We start from the raw sequence: 12,486 nt of genomic DNA, 5'->3' as shown, positions 1-12,486 counted from the left end.
TAAACAGCTACAGAGTAAGCCAAAAGGCTAATAGCTAAGACTAAGAAGCTTGTTGCGAAAGGCACGTTGGGGTAGTGGAGGCTACGGCGCCCATCTACTATTTTGTACATAGTGTTCAGGTAATGATTCACCTCTATTTTTATATCTTTTGGCTTACTGGTATCGGTTTAGTTCTATTGATATGGGGACTTAGACTTTAGTGTCATGTTATCGCTACATGCAGCTATACACATTTATAACCTTATGCTATTAGTCTTTTGGCTTACTCTGCAGCTGTTGATTTTTCTCTATTCATGTAGGGACTTAGACCTTAGTGTCATGTGGCCGCTACATGCAGCTATTTATATATGATATCATGCTATTAGTCTTTTAGCTATATGCAGCCTTTTGATATATATTTAATTATACTTTACCTGCACTTATTTATGTTTGTTAGGACATCTGTGTGCCTCCCATTGGGCAATTTTCTTTTTTTTTGTTTTTTATGTGATTATTAATAAACATGGTATTTTTATAAATTTTTCTGGATCTCTTCATACTGTACATACATAGCCTGGTGTGGACTTGGTTAGCTGTGGTGTGGGCGGGGTTAGCCTTTTCAGCTCTGCTTCAATTGTCAAAACGGCTGCACCCAATAATCTAAGTGATATATGGTTGGATTCAGGGTCTCTTTGCTTACCTCTCAGATGAGGTAGCCAAAACCTGTTGACAGATTCTCTTAAAGGAAACTGCACTCTCTTTGTTCTCTACCTTTCTGACTGCTGTGTCTGTATCTTATTTGCCGGTTCTTCTTCCTCTTTTCTTCAATTTGCTGTTGGGGCTCTTAAAATTCAGTCCAAGGTCCTAGCCTCAGTTTTTTTTATACCGCCCATATAGAACAGGCCATCAGCAAATATAACTTATTGTACCATCTACATGCTGAGGACATGCTCTCTCGAACATCATGCTTCTTGTGTTTCTTCTCTGTACTAACCTACCTCAATCCATAAATTTCATTTCCTTGTGGTGGTACCATAAATTCCAAGCAGCACACCTGCAGATTTGGGGTTACATTTGTCTCAGATCATTCATTTTCTACATCCAGACATGCCCTCGCTCATTTTAGCTGCACCTCAGAAACATCCCCCAAATCCAATCTATTCTAACCATAGAAACTGTAAAAACTCTTAAGGGGCCTTCACACATAGCAAGATCGCTAACGATATCGCTCGAGCGTCACCGATATTGTGACGCAACAGCGATATCGCTAGAGATCTTGCTACGTGTGAAATGTAGCGGCGACCGGCCCCCCCGCTGGCTATCGCTCATCATGCTCGAAAGTGCTGGTCCATTTTTCTATCGTTGGAGTCCTGCTTGCCAGCACTTATCGCTGTGTTTGAAGCTTAAAAACTACGAGCGACCTCGTTAGAGGCGCAGAGCTCAGCGACATAGGCGTGACTTAGCTATGTTACCGGTCACGCCTCCTCTGCCCGTATTGGTCTTTACAGCGCTCCCAATGTGTGAAATTGGTCAACGTAGTTATAAAAGACAACGGTGTAGTGACTCCTTCCACACTTTGTTCCCGCGCACAGTGGATGGTATTAACCGGATTGCCTTCTGCGTTCCCGTGTGAGTCGCTACAACGTTCAAATTTTAACGGCTTTGACACCACAGTTGCTACAGCGTCCGTGTGAGAATCGCAAGTGTGCTGCTATTCGTGGATTCATTTAATTCTGCAAAGGACTGCTCTGTCTGCCAGGTATGTTTTTCAATTGTACCGAAAGTAGCGTTCCCTTTTTTTAGCTTTCCCCTTATTTTGTTCTTGACTCGTCCACCATTCTTGTCCATTGTCTCTATTGATAAGCGTTAACTTTTCTAGCTCTGCGATCCAAGTTTTCAAATTTCACCTTTTCTATGTACATTGTGTCCATACGCAGTGGTCTGGACAGCCATTTTAGTTTTCAGACCGTGCCCGTCCCTATTCTTGCTATTTTTGAGCGTGATACTTTTATAGCCCTGCGACCATGTATCTGCAATTAAAACTCTTTTTTATCTATTGTATGTTCATTGTGTCCATACGCACTGGCCTGGGCAGCCATTTAAGTTTTCAGACCGCGCCCGCACCCATTCCTGCTGTTTTTTAGCGTGATACTTTTAGAGCTCAGCAACCATGTATCTGCAATTCAAACTCTTTTTTATCTATTGTATGTCCATTGTGTCCGTACGCACTGGCCTGGGCAGCCATTTTAGGTGTCAGACCGTGCCCGCCCCCATTGTTGATATTTTGTGGCTTTATAGAGTTTAAGCTCTTTTTTCTAAATTGTCTCATCTTTTTATTTTATTTTGCAGTTTTAATATCATGAACGACGCGGAGCGTGCTGTAGTGGCTGCTGCTTTGCTGTTGGAGGGTGCTCGGCTACATGAATAGGCACAAGTGCAAGAGAGGCGGTCCAAAAGAAAGTGTTGCATGTGGACCAGAGAATGGCTGGCGAAAAGGTCCAAATTCTCACACATGTAGCTCGTAAGAGAACTGCAGGAGAAGAATCCTCAGGATTTCAGGAACTATCTGCGGATGTCTGAGGACTCTTTCAAATTTTTACTTGCCAGGGTGACGCCATTAATTGAAAGGAAAAATACAGCAATGAGAGCTGCTGTGCCGGTAGACGAAAGATTGGCCATGATACTGAGATTCCTGGCCACCGGCCGATCACTCCAAGATTTGCAATTTTCTTCTGCCGTTTCTTTGTCACTGCTTAGCACTTTGATTCCAGAAACATGCAATGCCATTGTCCAAAGTCTACGGAGCTACATTCAGTTTCCAAAAACATATGTGGACTGGAAAAGTATTGCCTCTGATTTTGAGCAGCTTTGGCAGTTCCCAAACTGTGGTGGGGCTTTGGATGGTAAACATGTGAGGATCACCCAACCGCCGAAAAGCGGATTCTATTATTTCAATTATAAGGGCTATTTCAGTGTAATCCTGATGGCTCTTGTTAATGCCAACTATGAGATCATAAATGTTGATGTTGGCATGAATGGCAGGGTTTCAGATGGGGGAGTGTTGGAACACACACTTTTTGGAGAGCGATTGAACAACAGTGACCTGAACTTGCCCCCAACTCAGAGACAACCGGCAAACTTAACTTTGTTTTTGTCGGTGATGAAGCCTTCCCACTTCATGCCAACCTGCTCAAACCGTTCCCCCAAAAAAGTGTTACGGAGCAAACACGGATATTTAATTACCGTTTGTCGAGGGCACGAAGGGTTGTGGAGAATGCGTTTGGCATCATGGCCAGCTGCTTTCGGATTTTCCACACACCCATCAACCAAAAGTTGGAATCCATAGACTCGGTCGTTATGGCCTGTTGTGTGCTGCACAATTTCCTGCGGCGGCGCGATGCTATCGATTACAGTCCACCTGGCTAGGTGGACTGTGTTGACCAGACAAATGGTCAAGTACTTCTAGGTGGGTGGCGTGATAATGATCCCGCAATACCAGGACTTCAAGCGCTGACAAAAGGAAGAAACAGGGATGATGCGAAGGCCTGCAGGGAGAAATACTGCAAATATTTTAATGGGCCTGGTGCTGTTACTTGGCAGCATCAAATCTAGGCAGCAAATGTGTATATTATACATGTTTCTTTTCTTCATTTGTTATAACTACTACAATAAATTCATAATTTTATTACTTAACAAAGTGTTTGTGGTTTTAAAAAAAAAAAAACGGCCCCAGCCCCGCACAGTACATACCGGACAGCCCCACACGGTACATACAGCCCAGCCCCACACGGTATATACAGCACAGCCCCACATGGTATATACAGCCCTGCCCCACACTGTATATACAGGCCTGCCCTGCACGGTACATACTGACCAGCCCCACACGGTATATACAGGCCTGCCCCACACGGTATATAAAGTCCAGCCCTGTACGGTATATACAGCCCATCCCCACATGGTATATACAGCCCATCCCCACATGGTATATACAGCCCTGCCCCACACAGTATAAACAAGCCAGCCCCACATGGTATATACAGCCCAGCCCCACACAGTATATACAGGCCAGCCATGCACGGTATAGAAAGGCCAGCCCTGAACGGTATATAAAGGCCAGCCCCACACGGTACATACAGCCAAGCTCAGCACAGTATATGCAGGCCAGCCACGCACGGTATATAAAGGCCAGCCCCACACGGTACATACAGCCAAGCCCCACACAGTATATACAGGCCAGCCATGCATGGTATATACAAGCCTGCCCCGCACGGTACATACATCCCAGCCCCACACAGTATATATAGGCCAGCCCCACACAGTATATACAGCCCATCCCCACACGGTATATACAGCACAGCCCCACATGGTATATACAGCCCTGCCCCACACAGTATATACAGGCCAGCCCCACATGGTATATACAGCCCTGCCCCACACGGTGCATACAGCCCATCCCCACATGGTATATACAGCACAGCCCCACATGGTATATACAGCCCTGCCCCCCACAGTATATACAGGCCAGCCCCACATGGCATATACAGCCCTGCCCCACACAGTATATACCGGCCAGCCCCGCACGGTATATACAGCCCTGCCCCGCACAGTACATACAGCCCAGCCCCGCACGGTATATACAGGCCAGCCCCGCATGGAACATACAGCCCAGCCCCACACGGTACATACAGCACAGCCCCAGACGGTGTATACAGCCTATCCCCGCACGGTACATACAGGCCTGCCCCGCGCGGTATATAAAGGCCAGCCCCGCATGATATATACAGTCCATCCCCACACGGTATATACAGCACAGCCCCACACGGTATATACAGCACAGCCCCATATGGTATATACAGCCCTGCCCCACACAGTATATACAGGCCAGTCCCACACGGTATATGCAGCCCTGCCCCACACAGTATATACCGGCCAGCCCCACACGGTATATACAGCCCTGCCCTGCACGGTATATACAGCCCAGCCCCGCACGGTATATACAGGCCAGCCCCGTACGGAACATACAGCCCAGCCCCGCACGGTACATACAGCACAGCCCCGCACGGTATAAACAGGCCTGTAACGCACGGTATATAAAGGCCAGCCCCGCATGATATATACAGTCCATCCCCACATGGTATATACAGCACAGCCCCACACGGTATATACAGGCCATCCCCACATGGTACATAGAGCACAGCCCCGCACGGTATATACAGGCCAGCCCCACACAGTATATACAGCACAGCCCCACACGGTATATACAGCCCTGCCCCACACAGTATATACAGGCCAGCCCCACACAGTATATACAGCCCATCCCCACACGGTATGTACAGCACAGCCCCACATGGTATATACTGCCCTGCCCCACACAGTATATACAGGCCAGGCCCACACGGTATATACAGCCCTGCCCCGCACGGTACATACAGCCCAGCCCGCATGGTATATACAGGCCAGCCCCGCACGGAACATACAGCCCAGCCCCACACGGTACATACAGCACAGCCCCACACGGTATATACAGCCCATAACCGCACGGTACATACAGCACAGCCCCGCATGGTATATACAGGCATGCCCCGCACGGTATATAAAGGCCAGCCCCACACGATATATACAGTCCATCCCCACACAGTATATACAGCACAGCCCCACATGGTATATACAGCCCATCCCCACACGGTACATAGAGCACAGCCCCACATGGTATATACAGGCCTGCCCCCGCACGGTATATAAAGGCCAGCCCCACATGGTACATACAGCCAAGCCCCACACAGTATATACAGGCCAGCCACATACGGTATATACAAGCCTGCCCCACACGGTACGTACAACCCAGCCCCACACAGTATATACACGCCAGCCACGCACGGTATATACAAGCCTGCCCCGCATGGTACATACAACCCAGCCCCACACAGTATATACAGGCCAGCCCCACACGGTATATACAGCCCATCCCCACACGGTATATACAGCACAGCCCCACACGGTATTTACAGCCCTGCCCCACACAGTATATACAGCCCTGCCTCACACAGTACATTCAGCCTAGCCCCACCCAGTATATACAGCACAGCCCCACACACAGCCCAGCGACACATTTACAATGCTATTGCGCCGGCGTGAAGCCGCCATGTTGTTTTCGCCCTCTTAAGGACGCTATAGCGTCACCGTCGAGCGCACTTGTTGCTGATACCCTTCGTTGACGCTGTAGCAACGCCAACTGCGGTGCGCAGACATCGTGACGTCACGATGTTCTTGTGGGCGTCCTTGCTGCGTTGTGAGGTTAATACAGGAAGCAATGGCTGCCAGGCAGAGAGCAACTCCATAGGGGAGGCCAAAATGTGCTTCCTGGTCCAGGAGATGGAGAGGCGGGATTATGCGTGCGAACAGGCGCATGCACACCCGATGCGACACAAGCGGGCTGCGTTGCGGAGTATCCGGCGAGGATTGTCACGCCACTTTGGAGTGGAGTGGAGCGCACCACCACCCAAATCCACAAAAAACTGGCGAATCTGCGCTTCCGCTCCAGAGACCTCCTCGCCAGCCTCCAACAACAAGCGAGAAGGGAGCGAGGTGAGTGTTGTTGATTACATGTACCTCATGTTACATAACATTTTTATGAATTTTTTTATTTTTTTTGTCTGCAGTCAGGGTATACAGTTAGAAATAAAAAAAAATGTAGACATTGGCCCATGTGAAAACGCACAATTCAAGATGAAGTAGTATAGCGCTCAGTATAATTTTTTTCCAACAGCGGCTCATGCAGCGGCACCAGCCCCAGCACCACCTGCGACACAACCTTCAGCACCACCAGCCCCTGCTGAACAGGCAAGCCCGCCACCGCAACCATCTCCGGAACCATAGCCTGTAAGGACCCCCTCGCCTGCTTCTATGCCTCCACTGCTAATTGGGTCATCCACATCATCACCGAGGGGTGCGTTCTCTCCAGCATCACTCCGTGAAGTTGGTGCAGACTCGGCCTCCGGTAATTGAATCACATTATTTTTGTTTCCAGCATGTTGGAAATGATACTTTGTGGGTTAGAGAGCTGTCGGCTTAATTTTTTTTAATTTTTTTTTTTCTAGTTTGCATTGCCACAGGATCCAGAAGGGCTGTAATCACCTCATCTGACGAGGCAGAGGCGGCACAAAACTGTATGTGTTTGACCGCTAAAAAGAACCGTATAAACTCGTCTTTATGCCGACCCGTGTATAAGCCGACCCCCCAAATTTTTTTGCCCATATGCTGCCACATAACACTATGTAGACATATCCTGAGCCATAGGATATGCCCCCATATGCTGCCCCATAGAATATGCCCACATATGCTGCCCCATAGATTATGCCAGCATATGCTGCCACATAACACTTTGCCCCGATATTCTGACCAAATGGATATGACCCCATATGCTGCCACATAACACTATGCCCCCATATTCTGACCCATAGGATATGGCCCCATATGCAACGCCACATAGATTATGCCACCATATGCTGCCACATAACACTATGCCCCCATATTCTGACCGATTGGATATGGTCCCATATGCTGCTCCATAGAATATGCCCCCATATGCTGCCACATAAGACAATACCCCATATTCCGACCCATAGGATATGGCCCCATATGCTACGCCACATAGATTATGCCACCATATGCTGCCCCATAGATCATGCCCCCATTTGGTGCCCCATAGAATATGCCCCCATATGCTGCCACATAACACTATGCCCCCATATTCCGACCCATAGGATATGGGCCCATATGCTACGCCACATAGATTATGCCACCATATGCTGCTCCATAGAAGAAGCCCCCCATATGCGGCACCGCATAAAATGCTCCATATATTATGCCCCCCATATGCTGCATCAAAAATAAAAAAATAAAAAATAACTGCACTGCGGAATTCTATATACTAATCTAAAATCTCACTATTTACTCAACAGAAATACCAACCTTACCGGACCTGCTGGCAGTACACAGGAGGGCGATGGCTGCATTGAACCACCTCGGAGTGATGCTGGATCGATTTTTGGTAGCCCAAAACACTTTTACAACCAGAGATTATCTGGTACTCATTAAAAAAGTTTTGTTTTTTTTAAAAAAAACCAATTCAACAGCTCATGTGTCACATAATTTTTTGCATCCTAACAGATTAGATATAAACGTTATAAAATAACTAACTTTTTATTAGGGCAGATTAAATGTAAAGGCCAAATTGAATGCTTTCCATAACATAACTACACACCAGCCAATGAACCCCGCCTTTGTTGCGCGGCAAACAACTTTTCGCAGCCAACAAAGAGATGGAAACAGGGATCAAGTGTAATGCAAAAAGTATAATTTTATTATATTATTTAAAACGAATAACAAAACAAAACAAAAAAAGGCTTCATTAAGTTATTTAACTACAAGAAAACAATAAAACTATAACTGAGTGTAATAACAGTCAGAATCATTCAGTTGCTGCCTTGCAGGATTGAAGAATGGGGCAGACTGAAAATGGGGGGTCCCAAAGTTCATGCTTTGGGTTGGCTGAATCCCACTTCTTGGTGTGCTGGTTACATGGTCTTGAATCAGCAACCATGGGTTTTGTGAAAGAGACTGGGCATCCACAAGAGTAAAAGTGTCAGTCAGTTTGCCGACAGCTGCTTTATTTAATGTTTAAAAAATTAGCCTCTCGGCCTGTAGCCTTTGCGTTTCGTCAAGCGCCCGAAGTCTGTCGTCTACCATGTGTGCAAAGCCACCAATGGGTTGTTTGTCCTGCTGTACCAAAATCTTTTTTGCCAAATCGACAAACTCTGGAAATGGCGGAGCGGTGGCCTTTCTTTTGCGACTCACTTTGTACTGTGTAAGGTCCCGCTGGCTCACTTGCCTCCTCTGCGATGATTGTCATCCTGTCGTCGGTAGCGATTGGCGTCGTTGGGGTGTCCTAACTGACACATGGTGACTGATCTTCTGTACGATCCTGCAAGAACAGAAAAACCAGGTTAAAACACAGAAAAATAAAATAGTGTGCTATAAATAGATAACAGAAAATATTATGAGGGGGGGACAAGCGGTACAGGATATGAAATGACATTCACCTTTGGTAGAAAAAATGTTGTGATAAGGCTAGTTTCACACTAGCGTTTATTCGACGCAGCACACGGCACGGCTAAGCTCCGCCCCCTGCCGTCTCCCTGCCCACCCCATCCGGTCATCGCCGCCTACTATCGCACATGGACGCTTGCAATCTGCGCACCCTATCTTTAGCATAGGGTGCGCAGATCGTGCACTGGCCATGCGCTAGTAGGATTTTGGCGTGCGCTGAGGATTTTTGAAGGTTATTATAACTTTAGACACCAAACAAAACCTACCTTTGACGGTGGCAAAAGTTCAAAAGGTATGGCGGAGAAAAAAAATGAAGACGGTCTTGTTAAATAGCACTGTTGCGTCTTCAGATGGAGCCAAAAATGCTGGTCTTGGAAAATATCGCTGATGCGTCTTCAACAGGGTCGCTGAAGAAGGACGAATTGCAAAAAATCACTTGTGTCTCAAACGAGAACAATGCTGGTTTTGAAGTAAACCACAGTGCTCCAGAGATATAAACTGAAGCGCTAATACATTCTCTTTATTGAAGCCGCCGGCGAATGAGAGCGCAGCAGTGACCACCAGTCAGTGCTGGGGGGCGTTGAAAAGGAAACGCTGAAGCACGCCCACCGAGGTCAGAATCGGTTACAAGTAGTGTGAAACGTACTTAACGACCAACGAATGTCGTTATGCAGATCGCTGATCTGTCTTGCGTCGTTGATGAGATTGGACTGTTTGAAAGCTATCTAGCGATCATGTAACGACGCACCAGCAATCTTTGCCTGGTCAGATCGTTATCGCTGGTGCGTCGCTATGTGTAAAGGGGCCTTTACTGTCCAATAGATTTAATCTTTTTCATTTCAACTGCAACTCATTATTAATCAGTTTTCCTCTCACTAAACTCTACCCTTTCTAAAATAGATTGACTGTAGCAATCTAGTTAATATTTCTGTCCAGCTGCTAGACTGATGTTTTCACCCTGTTCACTACAGAATACAACATAGATATTTAATACTCACAAACAAAGTTAATTGTAATCAACATTTTAAACAATAGATCCTTTATTAATAATAATAAGTTTCACAACTGGATGTGTTTAAAAAAATGTTCATGTGCTGAGATAATCTTATAAATGCGCTCTACTATGTACTGTGTAATGGTCTAAACATACCACATCTCCACATTTCCTGGGCAAGGGAGGAAGCAAAAGAGAGTATACAGAAAGGACAGCCTGGGATCACAGCTGTCTTTATTGTTTAACCCCTTAAGAACCAAGCCACTTTGTAGGTTAATAACCAGGCCTTAATTTTGAAATCAGACCACTGTCACTTTATGTGGATATAATTCTGGAACGCTTCAACGGATCCTGCTGAATCTGAGACTGTTTTTTTTGTGACATATTGTACTTCATGTTAGTGGTAAAATTTCTTCGATATAACTTGTGTTTATTTGTGAAAAAAATGGAAATGTGTCGAAAATTTTGAAAATTTTGCAATTTTCAAACTTTTAATTTTTGTACCCTTAAATCAGAGAGTGATGTACACAAAATAGTTAATAAATAACATTTCCCATGTGTCAACTTTACAGCAGCACAATTTTGGAAACATAATTGTTTTTTGTTAGGAAGTTATAAGGGTTAAAAGTTGTCCAGTGATTTCTAATTTTTCCAACAAAATTTACAAAACAATTTTTTTTAGGGACCACCTCACATTTCAAGTGAGTTTGGAGGGTCAATATAACAGAAAATACCTAAAAGTAAAACCATTCTAAAAACTCACACCTCAAGGTGTTCAAAACCACATTCAAGAAGTTTATTAACCCTTTAGGTACTTCACAAGGAATTGAAGATTCCCCAAGCGGCCAAAACCGGAGGGAGAGGGAGGGCGCAGACTTGGTTGCCTGTAGCCTCCACTTCGGCACCCGTTAGGAGCATTCCACTTTCAAAAGGCAAAACGGGTGCTCCCAAGACTTGCAGTGCGTGGTCCTTTTTTGACACAGTTGCAGATGACATTTGCTTTGTCAAATGCAAGCTGTGTCATCAGAGAGTCAAAAGAGGGAAAAATGTCAGCAACCTCAATACCACTAATATGTGGAAACATGTGCGGACCAAGCACGAGGTGGAGTTACACAGACACACTGAAGAAGTAGGCCAATGTACAGCACCACCTACCACCTCTTCAGCTCATTGGGGCCTCTTCCTCCAGCTCACACACAGCTGGTTCGGCTTCCTCACAGGATCGCCAAGGAAGAACCTCTGGCACTGTTGTGCTTTTTTTTAAAGACGGTCCAGTTAACCCAAAAAAAGTCAATAAGCAACATCTGCTATGCCAGCATTAGCAGGGGCAGCATAACTGCCAGCCTAACCACCACCAGCATGCCCAAGCACATGAAAGCAAGGCACCTGACTAGTTGGGCTGAATGTTAGGGTCCAGAAACAGTGTCTGTGTGGGATATCATAGCCTCTTCCCTATGTGCATGCCAATCCCCTATCCATGATGCATGCAAAGATGCCTCCTACATTACACCTGTTATAGCACATTCTTAACCACCATCAGTAACCATGTCCTTGTCACAGCGTTCCGTAATCTCTACCCCAATTCTTGGAAGGCAATAGTAAATACACCCACAGGCTACAATACTAAAGGCCCACATTTCCAGACTGCTTATCCTGGAAATGTTGCCATTTAGGCTTGTGGAGATGGAAGTTTTCCACAACCATATGGCCATAGTCATCACTTGGTACATGGCTTCTCACTCTCCATCTTGAAAATGTCAACATCAGTCGCAAGCTGGAAGCACTGTAGCACTGTCTCTGCCAAGTGGAAACAGAATCTGCTGAAGCTAATCTGCTTAGGTGACAATCCGCACATTGCCGCAGAATTGTTGAAAGGTCTAACAGACCAGCCTGATCTGTGGCTCTCACGCCTGAGCCTATAAACAAGCATGACCGTGTGTGACAATGGCCAAAACCTGGTGGTAGGTCTGAAGCTTGGCAGTATCACACACGTATCATGCCTGGCCCACGTGCTCAACTTAGCGGTTCAGCGGTTTCTCAAAATCTATCCAAATCTGCCTGAACTACTTGGGAAAGTATGCCATATGTGTGCCCATTTATGCAAGTTACTAAAAGTTGCCGCCTTCGCAGCTCTGCAGAAACATTTGCAACTTCCAGTTCACCTACTGGTGTGCGATGTCACCATGCATTGAAACTCAAAGTTATATATGCTGGCACGGTTTTGTGAGCAGCAGAGCGCAGTAGTTGTACTATCTACACCACGCCTGACGCTATTCTGGTCAGCCTCGGCACATAAAAGGTGATGAGTGGGCATGGATGTCTGACATCTGTGTGGTTCTCCAAAACTTTGAGGACTTGATCAAGATGGTCAGCAGTGATGACGCCATAATCAGCGTAGTCATACT

Source organism: Dendrobates tinctorius, unplaced genomic scaffold, assembly GCF_039654945.1.
Source record: "Dendrobates tinctorius isolate UK_male_01 unplaced genomic scaffold, ASM3965494v1 ptg000007l, whole genome shotgun sequence".
NCBI lineage: Eukaryota > Metazoa > Chordata > Amphibia > Anura > Dendrobatidae > Dendrobates > Dendrobates tinctorius.
Note: the sequence above shows the minus strand (reverse complement) of the source record.